This window comes from Xyrauchen texanus, chromosome 25, assembly GCF_025860055.1.
Source record: "Xyrauchen texanus isolate HMW12.3.18 chromosome 25, RBS_HiC_50CHRs, whole genome shotgun sequence".
In the NCBI taxonomy this organism is placed as follows: domain Eukaryota; kingdom Metazoa; phylum Chordata; class Actinopteri; order Cypriniformes; family Catostomidae; genus Xyrauchen; species Xyrauchen texanus.
Genome location: NC_068300.1, coordinates 24,622,763 through 24,643,315, shown reverse-complemented (window position 1 = coordinate 24,643,315; position 20,553 = coordinate 24,622,763). Strand labels below are relative to the sequence as shown.

Genomic DNA, 20,553 nt, shown 5'->3' with positions numbered 1-20,553 from the left:
TTTTTTTTACATTGAAAAGTTTTACAACTTTTTTCAATTAAAAATTCGATTACGTTTTTATACAAGGCACAAGAAAGGTATTGAATCCCATTTATTTGATAGTTAAACTTGACATCACTTTTTTGTAGAAAATGCAATGAATGTTTTAAAAAACATTATGAAATTATGTTTGTTGCAGTTTAATCCCACGTAGTAATCCGGATGCTCGCAATCTGCTAGTCATTGCAATGCACCGCCATTCGGAGGCTATTACTACATATTTGTAATCTAAAGTCACATTTGATGATAATGACCAAAAGCGCACCGTGCAACAAGCATATTCTCTGCAACTGCTCTCCCCCAGAAAAAATAATCATAAAAAAATAATAATGAAATGTACTGGAGGGGTTTCAGAGCGTCACACAATTTCTGCACACCTGCTTACCTGGAACGTTAATTCTCAGGCCTATGTGTGTGCGCACGAGAGAGAGAGAGGGAGAGAGAGAGAGAGAGAGAGAGAGAGAGAGATAGAGAGAGAGAGAGAGAGAGAGAGAGAGAGAGAGGCAGGCGCTGGAGAGTGAGGGATGGAGATTCGGTGATCCAGATGAAAGCAGAGATTATTTATTTCTCTGTGGGAGAAAGAAAGAGAGAGAGTGGGAGGGACAGACAGCAGCATTACACGCCGATCTAATGCGTCTCTCATTAAATAGCTATTAACACCCGATCAAGGGGCTCTTCAAAGTTTGGATTCCTTCATCCTGCCCGTGCGTATTCTGTGCCAACCCGAGCAGGTAAACCAAGTTCAGCTATTTTTCTTCATCGGCGTAAATCTTTGCCTGTTTTAAGCTTTTCCTCCTTCAACAATCCTACCTGAAAATATTAGTAAAAACAAAGTCAGACATTACGCTTTCTGTCTATTCCAACCACGTTCATGTAGCCGTCAAATTATTTGATTGGAGTTTGTGAGGAACATGATGACGGCAGTCGTGAAATCCAACCTGTCGATGAACGCGTCCAGGTTTTGAGAGATGCTTCTCTGCGCGTTATTGCCTCCAGTGTTGCGTTTTTTAATTATTCCTGGAGTAATTAGAACCCTGACCGCATTAACAGCTGAAAGTTGTTTAACATGTTATTTGAATCCTTAAAAAACGATTGAAGATAGACTCTTTCGTATCGAATACAGGCAGAAAAGGTCATATACAGACTATAATGTGCTCTGTGAGTTCTGTGCACGCAGGAAATCAAAGAGAGACGTTTGTTGGGGGTGGAGGGTCATTTTTTAAATAACCAATGAATTATTAATAAAGGACATATTGTGACATAACATCCCTTCATGGGCTTATTCATTGTTTTTGTTCGCACTGAACGGGAGTTTTGCGCTTATACATATGTAGATCACTAATAGTGATTGCCCACTTGTGCAATTGTCTCAAATTTTCCTATTGTCATGTTGTCCTTGTCATTATAATGAAATATTATGCTATTGATTTTACAAGTAGGCTTAACTAGAGTGATCATGTTTTAGGGTGGAGAGAAATTCAGGGTCAGTAACTACAGCAAAGTGTGCATGTGTGTCTAAGTGTTTATGTTTTCTGATAGGTGGGACCAAAACTGACCAGCAACACACCATAACACACTGGCTCTTTCAAATTTTTTTGTTAAAAAAAAAATATATATTGACTGTTAATCATGACAGTGATTTGTGAGGACATGACATGGCCTCACGAGTGCAACAATTGTCATAACTTTAAAACATATAAAATTGGATTTTTTTAGGCTTCGGTCCAGCCGTGGCCACCCACCTCTAGAACCACCCCTGGGGTGGACATGCGTAGTAAAATAAACAAAAATGTAGGCTATTATAACGTTTTTATTGATTATATTTGTTATTTCTTTTTGGAACTACTGTTTCTTTTTTTCTTCTAAGAATTAGGTTTGGGGGAAATTGAATATTAATGGTTCATGTCAGTTTTGTGTCAGATTTCAATTTGCAAAACCATTGAATGTTTGGAGTCCCACAAATAGTATTGAAAAGGAATTAACTATTATGCTCTCATCACCATTATTAAGTCTTAACATAGTAGTAGTAATTATTTAGCCCCCATGCATGCCTCAATGCATGCAGGCGCATCTTCATTATATTCATATTTCACAAAAGTGAGCTAAACTTCATAAATTATGTCATATATATTTGGAAATTAGTGTGTTTGTGATTTGTAGTATTTTACATTGTAAATGCATAACCGACCTGGACAGAGCACATCTAGTGATGGCAGTAATTCTGTTTAGTAGTAATCTCTAGTCTTCCTGTATGAGGATGTGCTATAAGCAGAATCTGGAATGTTCGCATGCAAAGATTACTGAAGAATCTTCTGGAGCTTTCAGCCGCAGTTCGTAGCTGTTGAAAAGCGCCGTGCCACATTTAAAGAGTCTTAGCAGCCAGAGAGGTGTTTGTGAAAGTGACAGACGCACACACAGGTGTGCTGGGAATTTGATGTGGGATTATCTTGATTGCAGTGTAATTGCATTACAATGTATATTTTTTGTATTAGTGAGAGATGAAAAGGGGAACGAGCCTCATGAAATGCAAATATGCTGAATAAAAGGGGTCAGATATGGTGGGTCAGATATAGGGTGGATTACTAATCTATCCCAACAATAAGATAAACTTCACGAGAGTCCTAAAAGTAGAGTATAAATCTATTATGTTTTTTGGAACACTTTTATACTTATAGCTGAGAAATTCAACATGAAATCAAATTGAATTCCCATTTGTTTCCATTCAACAAGAAAAAAAAATGTGGTGGGACTTGATTTTATCCATCAGGACAAAATTGGATTATGAAAAATGGGTTTTCCAGAATGGAGCCAGACCTAAATGTGAGTTTGCTCAAATAATGCCTTAATAGCTTATTGGTAGACATTATCCCAGAACCTACAAGGCCAAGGTGATGTCAGCAGAAAAGGAAAGTTGTTTCAGAGGAAAAGCAAGTTATTACATTTTAAATAAAGATTAGAAAGACACCAATGAATTGTTCACAGTAAGACCAGGAACATGCATTTCTTAACATACATTAAAAAAGTAAATAGGTCTTGTCTGTTTGAGGGTCTCTCACAAATGTGATTCAGACACATGTGATTATTGCTTGTATGGCAAGCAGTATTGGCTAGATCTTAAATATAATCAGGTACTGATTACAAATGAAAGGACTAAAATTGTATTAAATAACACAATCTTTTAGACAACACTTTAGCATGTTTTGCTAAATTGAATCATTCATTTTAAATGGATTAAGTGACAATTAACACTCCTTTCATGAAACATCCATAAACATCAAATTAAACAGCAATGTGCTGTTTTTGTCACTGAGTAAAACAAACGGTACTTGAAAAGGGAAAACAAAAGAGAAAAGTAGAACACTATGTTACCCAAAATGGAAGACAATGATAACATGCATTTATTTGTAATTTTAAGAGAATTGCTGCAGTCGCCCAGGGCGGCATGTGGCACCCATAGGTCAACAACTTTGGGGGTGTTCTCATTTAGAATCACCACCAACCCCAGCCCACCACCCCCTGGTCAACAACTTTTGGGGTGTGTTGAAGCGAATTTCACCAGAGCACTAAACAAGCTTGAACCGCATCTGATGTCACCTATTTGCAAAATGTTTGTTTGGAATTTGTGTTTTTACCGAAGAGTGTCTAATTATGGACAGGTGAACAAGGGCTCTTTTGAAACACTGTTACTCATGCTGTCAATATGACATTAAAACTTTCAAAACTATTTAAAATCCAAAATTACATTAGGATTGAATATGGAATCTTTTCAATCTATATCATTTTTGTAAGGCAAAGATTGCATTACTTAGTTATAAATGATGCACTAGTTATTGCTATTAGCTGATTGTAAATATAATCAAAACTTGTAAAAGATGTAATCCATAAAAAGTAACTGTAATCTGAGTATTCAATTTTAAAAAGTAATGTAATCTAAATCCTTAAATTGCGCAATATGATTACGTAATCCAGATTATATGTAACCCATTGCTACAAAACTCTGTTGGCAAGATTAAAATGTGGAGTCTGAGGCATTTTATTTTTCAAGATGGCAATGCAAATTTACTCCCATTATTTACAGCAACTGAAAGATGACTTTTGTGCAAAGTAGCATTAGGCATTGATGAAGACAAATATAACAACCTAGTCATTATGCAAGTAACAAAATGAAATTTAACACACTGTTATATTGACATGATGGTGCATTGAAATCATATCAAGGCACTCCAGAGAACACTGATATGCTGAATGTCAGCGCCATTATTTTTGTTCCTATACTGGACTGAACTCTAAATCAATTCAGCCCTCATCCTGCATTCTATCACCTCCAGCTACTCAACAAATTATCTCACTTATGAGAGTAAGTGCTGGCAGCCCTGAACTAGATAGAGTGAAGAACCTCAACTAGAACATAAGCTAACTTGTTCTGATTTTTCACATGGCTTATCACAGTGTGGAAACCGGCTGTGCACCATCACGGCCCGGCCATGCCATCCTCCTCATCACAACTACATTTCTCCATAATGCAAGTATAGGAAACTCACTATCAATGAGTCACAATTGACTGTCTATATGTATGTTATTTATAAACATGGTAATGCCCATTAGCAGTGTGTCACACAACATTGTTTTTACCTCTTGGATAGTGCCAATTAAGAGGTTATTTAATTTTGGAGACTCATTGCAGTAGCTTCCCTCAAGATCTTCCAAAAAGACAAATGTATTTAGAGGAAAATAATGTGTATATACACAATACAATGCATGAACCATATTTCTGTTCATTTTCAAACCAGTGAAATACTACATACTAGTGGTTGACTGATATTTCGCAGAGGCCGGTAAATAAGCCGAAATTCTGAATCTTTTAATTAACACATCGGCCTTTAAATTTTCCCCTTTGACAGATTTGTTTCTTGAGGGGGCTGAGAATCGCCTGCATGCATATGAAGTGACTGAGACATGTAATCGGCCAGTCATGGTTCGTTTTGTTGTTACGTGCCATTGTTTAACTACAAAAATACCCGTGTGCAACACAGTGTCATTGTAACAGTCCACATATGTAAGCAGCTGCAGATGCGTTTGAGCTCATTATGTTAATGTGCTCGCATATTTTATTCTCCCTCTCTCTCCTCAACAGTTCCATGTAACCTTTAACTTTCTTGTCTAATGATAAAAAATACAAATATCAGTAAAACTAATATCATATGCCGTCATGTGCAAATATGTCCATATCTCGTTTAAACAGATGTAATAAACCAACCTCACACAACTTCAGCAGATCCTGTGGAATGCTCATACATTTTCCTGTGACACATGTATTTTAACAGTCTCTCCTCATCAGTTCCCTATAACGTTTCTAATGATAAAAGGAAAATATCAATAAATCTTCTATTGTATACTGTTTACCAATATGCAGATATCTCGTTTAAACAGATGTAATTCACAAACATCATGAAAATCGAGTGTTTTCTTCCCGTCGATCGCTCATCTAATATCTTCCTCTGAAGCTCGTATTCTATCAGCCATAATCAAAGCTTCAGGATCAGGATCAAAAGAACCTCTGATTCACAAATCATGACTGTAAGTACGTGACAATCCAAGAAGGCAATCCAGGGCGTTTAAACTGTCAGGAGATTGCTGCTCGTTCTGGATCTGCATTAGCATGTGTGTGCAACTTCAAAGTAAAATCGCTTCACGTTATCGCTTCACATAATCGCTTCACATAATCACTTCACGTTATCACTTCACATTATCACTTCACGTAATCGCTTCACGATTCTGTATTTTTTGAGAAAATTCAATTTTTAACATGGACATGCCATCCATGGTTGCTGGACTACTGTGTACTGTTATTTCCTTCTTCCTAATATATTAACACTTTCTTAATGTTCAGATAAATTACTGAAATTTGATGACTTAACAGAAATCAGAAGAAACTGCTATCTACCATTTAAAATTCAACATTATTATTTGTATTCTTTTTTACAAATTTAAATTCTAGTGTGAAATTGAGTAAATATAGTGCTAAATAAGAGTTTTTAGTTTTTTTCATTTTTAGCTATTTTATGTTTATGTTATTTACTATATTAAATTTTGTGATATATCGGTATTGTATCAGCCTGTCGGCCACCCTGCTCTCTGGATAGCAGCATCGGACATTAAAAAACCCGTATTGGTCGATAACTACTTCATACACTACTACATCTCCTGCAGGGCACATTGATGCGACACTACATATGAAATACACTTAGAAGTTACGTTTTTAACTTTTGCCCACACACTCCACACCTCCCACAGATGCGTTTTGTAAAAAAAAAAAATTGTGTGTGGATGGGTGTATTTATATACTCCAGGCATCTAAATCTTTTGTCCAATAGTCAGCTCATAAGCTCAGATGGGCTGTTTACATTAAGTAAACACTTGTTAATCATATCAGCCTGAAACAAATGAGCTGTTCACCTTGATGGATTTGTGTAATCTCTATGAACACCCTCCCATAATGGCAAATGAAATATGATTCGTAAAACGACATATTCCCATACGTTGAGTTTGTTCAGTTTTATAATTACTATGAAACTTTGGGATTGCTTTATATGCTGCCTCCGAAGATGCAGGAAACTATGAGAGTGATGTCAAAGTAAATTTATAGGAGCTGTACTGACTTGTTTGAAATATTTGATCATAAATCAAACAAAATATAGTGACAAAAAAAAATTAATTGCCAAGAATTATTTTTTTTCCCCATGTAGGGGAATTATCAGCATACAAGAAATGTATACAGTACCCTATATAAAATAGCATCTTTTCAATAAATGTATTCTTTATATTAAATATATCCCAAAAATATTTCAAATATTTAAAAAATACATTTGGCCTTCTAAAATCAATTAATAGCCTAAATCTCTCTCCTGCATACATGCACACACTGCATGGGCACATTTGGACTAAATGTCATCTTATGTGAGCCAGATGTTTTTATTGTAATTATTTAATAGGTGTTTAATAATTTTATTTTATTTTAATTAATTGTTTTAAGTACAGATCTGCTTCTCAATCAAATCCTGGCACCATCAAATCTGTACTGAGCCCACCCAAATGTGAGTCTTGCCCACTCAATCAAACATTTGGCAAACACAGTATTAAATAAAATATTGAATTTTTTACAATCTATGCATTAGTTAAAAACAATTTGGGGGTGGGCTGTGTGTTGCAAACATTGAGGGTGGGCTGTAGACTGCTCCAACCAATCACAAAATAGCACCTGAAATATGTAGTATTTCTCTATTTTTGTCATTGACAACACTTTCTACATTTAAGAGGTCACACCAAAGACCGTCTTGCGAGCCACAGCGGTAATAAGAGATATTTTTGTGCAATGAATATGTTTTTAGTGCTCATAAAGAAGCTTGGTGGTGCTTCTAGAAGTGACCATGTTGCTTCTGTTAATGTACCACAGGCTCCCACTTCCTGCGTATCAAATGTCTCCCTCTCCCTCCACTACAGCTCTCCAAAGTCATGCTGCGGTTGTTAGAAAAATACTGGACCTGAATTGTAAAGCATTATCCCAGCCAATATTAGCTGATGGTATAATTTGCAATCATGGCTTGAATATAGTAGTGCCTTGCGGGACGCTTGGTTCTGTTTACCCTGTTGAAAGCTTGGTGTAGCTGATGAGAGAGATGCTGTCTCCCTTCACCTTTTGTCTTAGATCTTTTATATTTACATCTATCTTTTTAAAGTCCTGTAGTAGTTTATTGTTTATTTCTTGTCATTGGACATTAAACTACTCTGTTTCTGCCATGGAAATAACCCTTGGTGCTGACATGGCACTACTTTATATCCACCCATCCATACACCCATCTAAATTCCTTTATATTTACATTCTTATGTTTAGTTTCACTATTTTAAAAATACTGTATCAAAACCCTTTACTACCCTACAAAGGCCATACTTAGTAAATAACACTGAAACTGATACAAAATGGCTTGAATTATTTTTATTTGGATTTTGTAGTGACTGCATTTTCAAATAAAGTTTTCTCTGAATTTTAATATATGAGCCAAACTCGTCTGTCACAGCATAGATCAAAGTCTAAGAAAACTGATTTCTGTCATTACTCAATTTAGCATTTTGCCATTGCAGGGCAGTATAATTGCTAATTACATTTCCATTTAACCAATTAACCAGATAAGTCAAAGTGAAAGGATAATCATAATTTAATATTATTTCAATAGTAAAGCAGATCCCATCTCTGTTCAAATGTTAAGTTCTTAATCTTTTACCTTAATATATTTCTCTCCAGTCCCTCCTCACTTTCGGGGGGAATCTGATTTGTCTTTGTAATTTGCTTTAAAGCTATAATTCTAATTACTCTGTATTTTGTTTTACTGTGAATTGCTGTATTTTATTTCTTAATAATAGAAGTAGTATACCAAGAATAAGTTTGTCAGCGCCCACTTCAATCTTATGATTATACACAATGTTTATCTGTTTTTTTATTATAACATATTTTTACTATGGGGAACAAGTGTAAAATATAGGAATAAAGGGCTTATGATCTTAACAATTACGCCATGATACGCCAATTAAAGACATGAAAATAAGTAGTCTGAGTACAGCACCACAGGGAAAGGTGAACATGTTAAAATTGATTGCAGAAATGTGTGATGAGGAAAGATGCTTGTCAGTAATTTGGAAGATGGGGTGTAGTGCTTGTCAGTAATTTGGAAGATGGGGTGTAGTGCTTGTCAGTAATTCAGAAGGTGGAGTGTAGTGCTTGTCAGTAATTCAGAAGATGGGGTTTAGTGCTTGTCAGTAATTCAGAAGGTGGAGTGTAGTGCTTGTCAGTAATTTGGAAGATGGGGTGTAGTGCTTGTCAGTAATTTGGAAGATGGGGTGTAGTGCTTGTCAGTAATCGGGAAGATGGAGTGTAGTGCTTGTCAGTAATTCAGAAGATGGGGTGTAGTGCTTGTCAGTAATTTGGAAGATGGGGTGTAGTGCTTGTCAGTAATTGGGAAGATGGGGTGAAGTGCTTGTCAGTAATTCAGAAGGTGGAGTGTAGTGCTTGTCAGTAATTGGGAAGATGGGGTTTAGTGCTTGTCAGTAATTCAGAAGATGGAGGGTAGTGCTTGTCAGTAATTGGGAAGATGGAGTGTAGTGCTTGTCAGTAATTCAGAAGATGGAGGGTAGTGCTTGTCAGTAATTCAGAAGATGGGGTGTAGTGCTTGTCAGTAATTGGGAAGATGGGGTGAAGTTCTTGTCAGTAATTGGGAAGATGGAGTGTAGTGCTTGTCAGTAATTCAGAAGGTGTGGTGTAGTGCTTGTCAGTAATTCAGAAGATGGAGTGTAGTGCTTGTCAGTAATTGGGAAGATGGGGTTTAGTGCCTGTCAGTAATTGGGAAGATGGGGTGAAGTGCTTGTCAGTAATTGGGAAGATGGGGTGTAGTGCTTGTCAGTAATTTGGAAGATGTGGTGTAGTGCTTGTCAGTAATTCAGAAGATGGAGGGTAGTGCTTGTCAGTAATTGGGAAGATGGGGTGTAGTGCTTGTCAGTAAGTGGGAAGATGGGGTGTAGTGCTTGTCAGTAATTCAGAAGATGGAGGGTAGTGCTTGTCAGTAATTGGGAAGATGGGGTGTAGTGCTTGTCAGTAATTCAGAAGATGGAGGGTAGTGCTTGTCAGTAATCGGGAAGATGAAGTGTAGTGCTTGTCAGTAATTCAGAAGATGGAGGGTAGTGCTTGTCAGTAATTGGGAAGATGGGGTGTAGTGCTTGTCAGTAATTCAGAAGATGGGGTGTAGTGCTTGTCGGTAATTGGGAAGATGGGGTGAAGTGCTTGTCAGTAATTGGGAAGATGGAGTGTAGTGCTTGTCAGTAATTCGGAAGATGGAGTGTAGTGCTTGTCAGTAATTCAGAAGGTGGAGTTTAGTGCTTGTCAGTAATTCAGAAGGTGGAGTTTAGTGCTTGTCAGTAATTCACAAGGTGGAGTTTAGTGCTTGTCAGTAATTCAGAAGGTGGAGTGTAGTGCTTGTCAGTAATTCAGAAGGTGGAGTGTAGTGCTTGTCAGTAATTCAGAAGGTGGAGTTTAGTGCTTGTCAGTAATTCAGAAGGTGGAGTTTAGTGCTTGTCAGTAATTCAGAAGGTGGAGTGTAGTGCTTGTCAGTAATTCACAAGGTGGAGTTTAGTGCTTGTCAGTAATTCAGAAGGTGGAGTGTAGTGCTTGTCAGTAATTCAGAAGGTGGAGTGTAGTGCTTGTCAGTAATTCAGAAGGTGGAGTTTAGTGCTTGTCAGTAATTCAGAAGGTGGAGTTTAGTGCTTGTCAGTAATTCAGAAGGTGGAGTGTAGTGCTTGTCAGTAATTCACAAGGTGGAGTTTAGTGCTTGTCAGTAATTCAGAAGGTGGAGTGTAGTGCTTGTCAGTAATTCACAAGGTGGAGTGTAGTGCTTGTCAGTAATTTGGAAGATGGGGTGAAGTGCTTGTTAGTAATTCAGAAGATGGGATGTAGTGCTTGTCAGTAATTCGGGAGAAGGGGCTCATTTTCAGGGCACATGAACATTCGGATGTTGATTTCTTATGTGATCATGTTGCGCAGCAGAAACGCTGTCAGTGTGGAACTGAGATGATGTTGTTCCTTTTAGGTGTCCTAAAAGTAACTTGAGATACCATACATCTACTGTAGCAGTGTGAACTCAATCATGTCCACCCCCTGTAGCACTATTGACTAGCATATCAAAGAAAGATAATGTAATTATATTTTTCACTAAGATGCAAATTAGTTGGTTCCCATTAAGACCAGCACAGCCCAGGCATGGAACATGATAGCCCTTCAGCATTAACTAATAGGCAGAGTGGCATTACAGCGTAATTGAGATATGTAGACAACTAAGCCATTGTGTGGGTCTTGTACACTGTCAGAAAAAATAAAATTAAAATTACCTTTAGGGGTACAATGGCTTGTCATTGGTACAGTCCCCTCAAAGGGACATTTGTGTACCCTTAAACATGGGTAAATTTTCGAACCCTTGCTATGGTGCTATAATGTACCCTTGGAAAATGTGCAAATTTGGCCTTTTAAGGGTACTGCCCCAGTGACAAGCCCATTATACTCTACGAAAGGCAAGTTTGTACTCAATAAAGCATATTCAAAACTGCCAACCTGATGTTTCATCACATTTATTTAATCACATGAAACACAATAATTTCATATTTTACTAATTTTGTTCACAATGTCACAGAATTGTCACTTTAAACATCTCATAATCACAATTTGTCATCAAATACAGAAGAATACATGTTTATTTTGAGCCATTTTGCTATAAAAATATTACTACACATTTCATTTTAACTTAAGTACCCTTTAATACTCTAATAAATTTTAGGAGCACATAAAAGGAGATGTTTTAATGAATATCTTTTCAACACAATGGCATTTGACAGTAACTCAATTTACAGCATTAAAAAAGAACAAAACAAACACGAGAACAGTCAAACCACTTCGAATGAGCTTCTCTCATTTCAGGTTGTTTCACATAAAAAATTAATTATCATACAGTATGTCTTCAATCGACTTAAAAAATTAGATGCACAAGTCACATGGACTACTTTATTGACAACTTTTGTGTCCTCTAAGCTTTAAAGTTAGCCTCTATCCACTGCCATTGCATTGAATGGGCAGGCTGTGATAATCATGAGGGTGACTTTAATATGACCATTTGTATTTTTCTGTGTTTATAGTCTCTTATCAAACACAGGACGTCTTTGAATGATTCTTGACTCATATCTTTGCAATAGTACATTGCAGGAAGTGAGCATATTTTTCATAAAGGGTGAAAAAATTAATGTTAAAGTATGCACTGAAGGCTGCAATTACCCCCTCTTTGATTCTTATTTCCCTGCACACCATCCATTTGATCAGGACTTGAACCATCCAGGGATTGGAAAGCCATTTTCATATGGTGTATTGGCATCAAACTGTAAGAGGAAAACATAATGTCAGAACAGTATTAAAACCATGCAACATCTGCAAAAACAACTTTCCAAGCTTTACTTGACAAATGACAAAACTTACAGTATTACATTCTGACGAAACAAACATGTTTGTTTGACAATATTTACTACTCATATAATCTGCAGTAATGCCACAGTAAATCCCTGGAAGATCTTCTGCAAGCATCTCCTCACTTGCTTCAATGTATATTTTGGCCAAAAGGATTTTTCTTATTGCAAGCTCATGTACAATACCAGTGAAGACCTCCTTGAAGCACTGCACAGTTGAAGAATGGATTCGGTCAATTTTGATCATCAGTCTTATAGAAATAGATCATCCAAAAATACAAATTATGTTCTAAATCTCCGTATGTTGCTCCAAACCTGCAAATCTTTTTTTTCTTCTGTGGAACACAAAAGGTGAATGTTTGAAATCTTCATAGTGTTTATTGTCCATAATGTAAGTGGATGGTGACTTTAAAAAAATCTAAAAAAGAGGGAAAATACCATAAAACCACAGTTAAAGCAATCAGTCCCACTTAAACTATATTTAAAAATTTTTCACAGGATGCAATGAGAACCAGTGAGGTTTTCAGTGCTTTATTGCTTTTATTAGATAGTAAATAACAACTTAATTTAAATACTTTTACTGAAATTTATGTCCTGCCACCAGAAATTCACCTTTTGTGTTACAAAGAAGAAAAGAGTCATGTTGGTTTGAAATTACATTGGGGTGGGTAAAAGACTGAATTTTCCTTTTCGGGTAAACTCTTCAACAACTTTTCAGCAATATAATAATATTAAAATGCCCAAGTGACAGAAAAATTCTGTGCCCCTCTCATTTTCAGTTCCCCTGGTCTTTACAATGTAGTTCTAATCTAGTGTTCCACGTGCAACACTGAAATCAAACATGTATTTTAAGCTGATAATTGACATAAAATTCTCTGTGGTATTACTTAAACTGGTAAGTTTCTATCCACCATTCATTCCATCTTCTGTCTCCCTTCTCCCCAATGAAAAGGTTTGCTGCATCCAATCTTTAACAATCAAGGTATATGCAAAATATTTACATCTCCCTCAAAGGTGCATCCTCATCACTGACAGCAAACCCCTTTTGGAGACAAATAAAAAGTGCGAGAGGAAAATATTTGCTCAATTTCAAATGTACAAACAATTTTTCCCATCTGAACTTAAATTTTGCAACCACTCAAAGATTATCTGTTACTCTTCAATTATAAAGAGTGGTGGTGGCATAGTGGGGTAAAGCACATAACTTGTAATCAGAAAGTCACTGGTTCGATCCCCATGACCACCACAATTGTGTCATTGAGCAAGGCACTTAACTCCAGGTTGCTCCGGGGGGATTGTCCCTGTAATAAGTGCACTGTAAGTCGCTTTGGATAAAAGCATCTGCCAAATGCATAAATGTAAATAAAGAGTATTAATGCTATCAATAATGCATTGATGCAAACCATGTCTTTACCCAAATACACTTGAATAAACCTATAATAATTATAAATAATTTAGAGCTGTCGGGATGGATTTCACAGGAAATTGCATACATACGCCATTTGCCTGTGCACGTCACGTCATATCCGTACACAGAGAAAATAAGATCTGGCTACTGCAGCACAAGTATGGTGTGGGAGTAGCTGAAGCTGAAAGTTTGCTGTCACAACGAATGAGAAAAATTGACCATGGATCATTAAAAAATGGCCAACCTCCGGGGAATCACTGGTTGTAAAACAAAGAAACCCCGAACAGAGCAGAGTCTACAAGCAAAAAGGGAAAGCAATAGAATCTGTAATAAACCTGAATCAACCTCGGCTTGGCTTTTCAGAGGTGGCGACAACTCCGAGATCTGAAAGGATTTAAAAATGACCCAGAAATGACTTTTTCCTTACTCAACAGGTAAGATATTTTATTGATATTGTTTATGTATAGTTGTGTAATCACGCACACGCGTCTGTGTGTGTGCATTGAAATACAATAATTATACTGTAATTGTGGCAGAACTTTTCACTTGCTAGCACACGTGTGTATTTTTCTTTATAATGGCAATCGTTTATATAAATTAATCCTTTAGTCCTAGGCTTGCATATGACATGTGAGTCTTGAAATGATGTTGACCACTGGTTGGTAACAATGACAATCTATAAATTAGTTACTACCGTGGTCTATTTGGCCAGAATATCCTGCAGTTATAAAAACTTTACAACGTTTCACCTTATTAGAATAGCAATCATTATGTCTAATGTTAACGAATGTTGCCTAGCTTTTGTAACGTAATTTATTTAAAAACATCAATGTTTCCAACAAGTCAAAACAACAGCATAAGATATGGCACTAATCTGCTCAGATGACATGTTTTCAGATATTTGTCTTTTCTTTTGTTTCTTTATTTGTTTGAATGACATACATCTATATACTTATTTGGGAAATAAATATAACATGATGGATAAAAATGGACCATGACAGAGATTCTGAAAGTCTGGATAATGGCTATTTGTAGTGTAACTTCTGTTTTAGTGCCCATTTCACTGAAGTAATGATTTAAATCAGGCAACAGCACAAGCACGTTCAAGAAATTGGCGCTGATTGCAGATTGCACAGCACAATTATGTTGTGCACTAAGAGGTTATATAGGATTTGGAGGATGCAGCAGACTACAACAACCAAATTAAAAATATTGCACTTTGTGGAATATTTTTGTATATTGTAATTGTCCTTGGATTTTGATCCAAAAGAAAAGAAAAATTTGCTCACACAGCTACTATTTTCATGATCGATTTTGCTGTTATTTGTGCCATTCCTGGTACAAGGCATGTATGTGACCACATATTTAAAAATGGGTAGACCTAAGTGAACATTTTAATAAAAAAAAATGTAGAGGTCACACTGGTGTGAATACAAAGTCGGCCAAAACTCTCTCTGATTGTGCATTGTCTTTTTGTGTTGCATATAAGAAATGTCAAATGACAAACCCTTTAAAAGTGGAACGTATCAGTGCAGGGGGACCTTGATGACTCTTGTAGTGTTCGCTTGGCTTTAATGGGCCTCCCTGTGCATGTACAGTAGTCAGTAATTACTTTGATTTTAAGGTGCATTTCAGTACATGTTTGTTTATGATTTTTTGTACTTATACTGATATTTAGGGGCATGAATGCAACAACATTCAAATGCAATAGTTTTTCGTTAAAGATGCCATTGTAGAAATTCAATAATCACAGTCAGTTATGATTAATTATAGCTATAAGCAGTATAAGTGGCCACTTCAGGCCCCTGAGCCACTGGGAGCCCTGCAATGCAAGGGCATTTATATATATATAAATGGTCCTTCAAATCACATTCATCCTCGCAGAGAAGCAGAGCCGAAGCACAACTTACGTCATTTCCAAAACAACGTTCTTCCGCAAGACACATGCAGTTTTATTTTTTAACCGCTTGAGGGCCAAAAATTACATAGAGTAGCTTTAAATGGAGAAAACATGACAAAAAAAGTCTTGAGATGTAGTAGCTTTGGTGGAAGCGGAAGGATTGTCTCAAACGTAGAATTACTGAAAATGAATGCAAACCTGAGGCGTAACGACCACAATGCAATTACCAATATGAGGTGTGCAATAACTGTCAATAATTCAACAGTCCCTCGTCAATTATTCTGTACTAAACTGAAGAAGGAAAACAATATGTTGGCTTTCTCATGCCTGTATAATTAAATAAGTATTTTGGCAGGAGAGCAAATCTGGTTAGCACACATACATGCCAACGGCCGTAAATGAAGATTACTACCTACAAACACATAACAATTGGACAAATACACAAAATACCAATTATAACAACACTTAGATTGAAACATACCTCTAAATTTATGTGATTCTTCAGTGTCTTCCAGGTTCTTTTAACTTGAGGAGAAGATCCTCTGTTGACAGTCAGTGATCCATCATCATGTAGTGATTGTCGGTCTGTGCACATCCCAAACTTCCAGCACACATCCCAAACTTCCCGCGCACAGCACGCGTGGTGAGTCAGTCCCATTGTACGAATTTGAATAATGCCTTACACTGTGAAATTACCTGTTACACTTGCAGCTCTTCAGTTTCTCTTGTTTAAAAAAGTTTGTTTTAATTATGCATAAATTTGCACTTTACATTTGAATAAATTAAATGTCCAAAAGATCCAAAGTTTAATCATTTTATTTAAAGAAACAGCTTGTTTATTTTATATGGGATAAAATGGCATTGTTTCTAAACCTGTTTGTAATTTAATTTAAAGAATTTGTTTTATATGTTTAAATAATAAATAAAATAAAATCATCTTGATGCTCTAAATATAAACACTAAAATCCAGAGGTTAGATATGGATTATTTTTTTCACTTGTTGTATGTCACCAGAGAATATTATTTATTTGTATTATTTAAGTTTATGTTGGTGTTGGGTGATTTTCAATTACATGTTTATTGAATTGTTGAGTTCACGTATAGGACAATGAAGTGAATTTCATGCACATGAAGGGTTCAGGTTTGGCAGGCTTGGCACCCCATCCCCCACCAGGCAAATCATTTGATCACAGTATTTTGTACCTCTTTTGGGGAAAATGGTACATACATGGACCCTATGATGGACAGAAATGTATTCATATCTTATCTATCCCTAAAGGGTACATATTAGTACCTTAAGGTGTAACTTTGACCCAGTGAGGGTACAACCACATAAGCTCACAAGTGATCACAAATGGACCCCAACCGTACCCTTTTCTCTGACAGTGTACCCTCTGTCTTAACACACATTCATTTTCTCACATATGCACACACACTCTTTCTCTCCATCAAATTACTTTTAATAATCTACATTATATAATTTCAAGCAATTGGGTGAGAAAGAACTGATTGAAGAAGCTTTCCACCAATGCTACCTCACCTAGCATCCTTTTTCAGCATAGTTTTGTTTCCGATTGCAGCTTTGACTACAGAATTTGTGACGAAACTAAGCAAAAAAGAGAGAAACATTTAAAGGGGTGGGGAGCAGGAAGCAGGGCTTTGTGAGCGTGATATGCAAGTTGAGGCTTCTCACATCACAATGAAAGCTGCCGCTTTTGTGTGTGCTTTTGTGAAGTGCTATGCTTTCTACTGCATTCAAGGTTTTGTAAATACATGGGGGACAGAGGAGCAAACATAAATCAGTGATGAGGACTCTTCCCTGTAGCCCCATTTTGTTCTCTGTAACTCCCAACTTGAAGATAAAGAGAGGAAAATGACAAAAGAGAATGGAGAATGAGATGAGGATGAGAAAGAGATGAAGCCTTTGCTATTGAATGTTTGATCCTCATTTTGACAGCGGGGCTAGACATATTCTTGTTGTTTTATTGCTGGTCTGCACTGCGCCACTAATCTTTCTCTTTCTAGGAGAGGGAGAAAAATTAAAAACAATGCAACATTTCAAAATCTTAATTTAGATAAACTGCCGCAGTGTATTTTCTTTCATTATACAAATGTCTGGTAGTCTTATTCTTATTTTAATAAATAATAAGTGATTCTTGGACTAAGTTTCTCTAACTTTCCTGCATTTTTGTAGTATGTACTACATTCATACTTCTCATCCATTAATGAAGGACATTCTGTAGGTATGTAGGTGTGCAGTATAAATACATTCCTGCCTGTATATCATGTGGACATACTATTACAGTGTATTAATATTTTCCTTTCGCATGCCACGTGTGTTCTTTGACAGTTGGGTGGATGTAATCTGATAACAAAGTAATTAGTTACTGTAATCGAATTACTTCCTTTTACAAAAGGGTTGTGTAATGCATTACATTTAAATTCTATTAATCAGATTACAGTTACTGACTTACAGTTCCCCTTCTGTCACTCACTCAACGTTGTGTCGAATGTAGTGACACAAGGGGTCTTTCTTGAGAGCCTCGCTACCTCTGAACTTGAGAAAAGGCCAATGAGAAATTGGCAGACAGAATTTGCATGTCCCGCCCTCCGACATACGGTGCATCACCAGCAGCTTTCACGGCCCTGGACAGTGCTTCTCTCTAAAAGAGTGTTTTCTTCCCAAAAGTGCCAAGTGCTCTGTACTGGGGTAGGGCTCCATAGGCCTAATTCCCTCTTCAGGCAACTCCCTGTGATGTATTTTCCACGGTATGGTCCCCCTGTCGGCGGACCCGCGCCTCCCTTGGGCAGTCCCTCTGCACCCGGTCTTTGTGTTTGTAGAGCTCCTCCCTCATCGTGTAGGACCTGCCACCGTACCACTCCCACGTGTGGCTTGACAAACCAAGTTGGGTATTGGCCACATATCACCTCCCCCTAGCCTGCTTGCACCTGTGTCAGCAGTTCACGTAACACGGTCTAGTGCATGGCGCTTTGAAATGGGACCCCTTGTGTCACTACATTCGACACAACGTCGAGTGAGTAACAGAAGGGGAACATCATGGTTACTATTTAATTGCACCTTTTTAGCTTATTAATAACTTACCCGGCAGCCCTGAATGATTGTGAAATTAGTCTAATAATGTTCTTTAGGAAATCAAATGGCAAAATTAAAAGCACGTTAAAATCTTTGTGATATTGGAGATATTGCGAGCAAAATCATTGTGAAGATATCCCAGCCCTATACAATCCTGCACAACAGTGCATGCTCTTAATGTTCAGAAACATCCCCCTTCCCTCACCCCCCACACACACACTGGGTTCTGCCTGCTTGAGGAGCGCAAAACACAGTGGCATGTTATCAGATATCTTACTTGGAAAGTCTTAAATATCAACATAGACATTTAAAAAAAATTAAAATGTATATTATATTATAGTAAATGTACTCTTGTTAAGCTCAGATTTATGAGACGTGCACAATAAATGGAGACTATAACTACATTTTCATTCATGAAGTATATACTTTAGTCATACTGGATGACATTTTAGATTTTGTTTATTTAAAATATCACACTATCGTGCTCGTTGCATAATCAGTATAACAAATATTTTTTCTGTTATATGTAAAAATTTTAAATGATTTAGAACAAGGTATTCGGCTTCAAGCACATAACTCATAACCATGAGAAGCAACTTTCTTGATACCTATAGAACTTAAACTTGAAAAGAACCACCTGACCCACATTTGTCTGTCATTTTTCCCATTATGGGCCTTTTGTGATAGCAAAGTGTCTACTGGTTGTACACTTTAGAATCTCAGCAAATGCAGGACGTCATCTGGGTATTGTTCACCTATGTACTGTATTATGAATAATGAGTAGTCAGCATCCTTCTTGTTCGAATTTAAAACATTTGCATACTGTGTAGCTTGGAAGCATATTCATATATTTGTAACCAGGGAGTGTTCACTGCATTGCTACAGCTATTTCAAAAATGCTCATTTTGTAACATGCAAGCTCTCTGTGGCTTTAAAATTATTGAACAGCTGTACACCTTACTTATGACTTTCATTTTAAATTGTAATGATTTTTTTTTCAGGTAGACGACAAAAAATTAATGCTAAACACTTTTAGTGTGCAATGACTTTATTCCAACTGTAGAAAACAAATGATTGATGGTTTTAATATAGCTGTGTTTGGTCAAACATTTTCCAGTATTTTCAGAATCTGACTCATGATTTCCATCCTCCTACAGTTCTTCTTTGTATCCATCCTTTTGGCCTCTTGTCTCCTTCTTTTCAATCTCTTCATTTACCTTCCTTCTCTTGTCCTCCTTTTTACTTTTTCCCAACCACCTTATTTCTTCAAGAGCATTTTGAGGACACAAGCATTTACCCATCCGTGGTAGCACAAAGAGTTGGGAATCAGCGGGAACCTGCCGATATGATTGTACATCAATGTCTATATTGCAGTACAATAATATTGCAATTCTCTAGTACTGTGCGATTACTTTTTTTTTCTTGTTTCTAATTAAATGTTGTTGGATATTGGTGCTCTGTGCAACAAGTGCTGAACTTCCAGCTTTACTTTATGAAAGCACCATTGAAGTAGCATTGATCATAGGTAAAAAAAGAGGATGTGAGGAAATCTGTACAAAGGATCTAGAAAACCAATGTTACGCAATACATTTTAAATTATTGGCATTATTTTGAATATAAAATATTTTCTGTGAAAAGTGTTAGAAGGGGTTTTAGGAAGTAACTTAAAAGTTAAATAATACTATGATTATTTTTTCTATGAAGTAATCAGTAAAGTAATCTGAATACAGTTTTAGAGAAGTACTTACTGTAGAAATGTTTAGTGGATTACCATTTTAATAATTTCCCCAACACTGATCTGTTAGGACATCCTTACAAATGAAACATGTTATTAAAGCAATATCACACGAGCTGTTATGTAATAGTGCTGTTATGGCCATTTATCAGCACAGCTGTGATTCGGCAGACTTATATTCTTATATTTTAATCTGATTGTAATTTTGCATTTTGTCTTCTCAGACACTTGCTCTGGGAGAATACATTTCTTCTTCCCAAAAAATATTAATGTAAAAAATATTAATTAAAAACAATATTAAGTCAATAATGTTAAATAAAAAATATTCA

General features: G+C 36.5%; 1 protein-coding gene across 2 annotated transcripts in view; it reads left to right on the top strand.

Annotated features, from left to right (window-relative positions):
- The first annotated feature begins 550 nt into the window (after positions 1-550).
- LOC127618360 (calcium/calmodulin-dependent protein kinase type IV-like) overlaps positions 551-20,553 on the top strand; it is a 54,053-nt gene continuing 34,050 nt past the window's right edge. Inside the window, exons 1-2 of one of the 2 annotated variants that reach the window (XM_052090744.1) lie at positions 551-770; positions 15,901-16,038. The gene's annotated coding sequence lies outside the window, so the exon portion shown is untranslated. The remainder of the gene's footprint in view (positions 771-15,900; positions 16,039-20,553) is intronic. The other variant, XM_052090743.1, reaches the window with a different exon arrangement.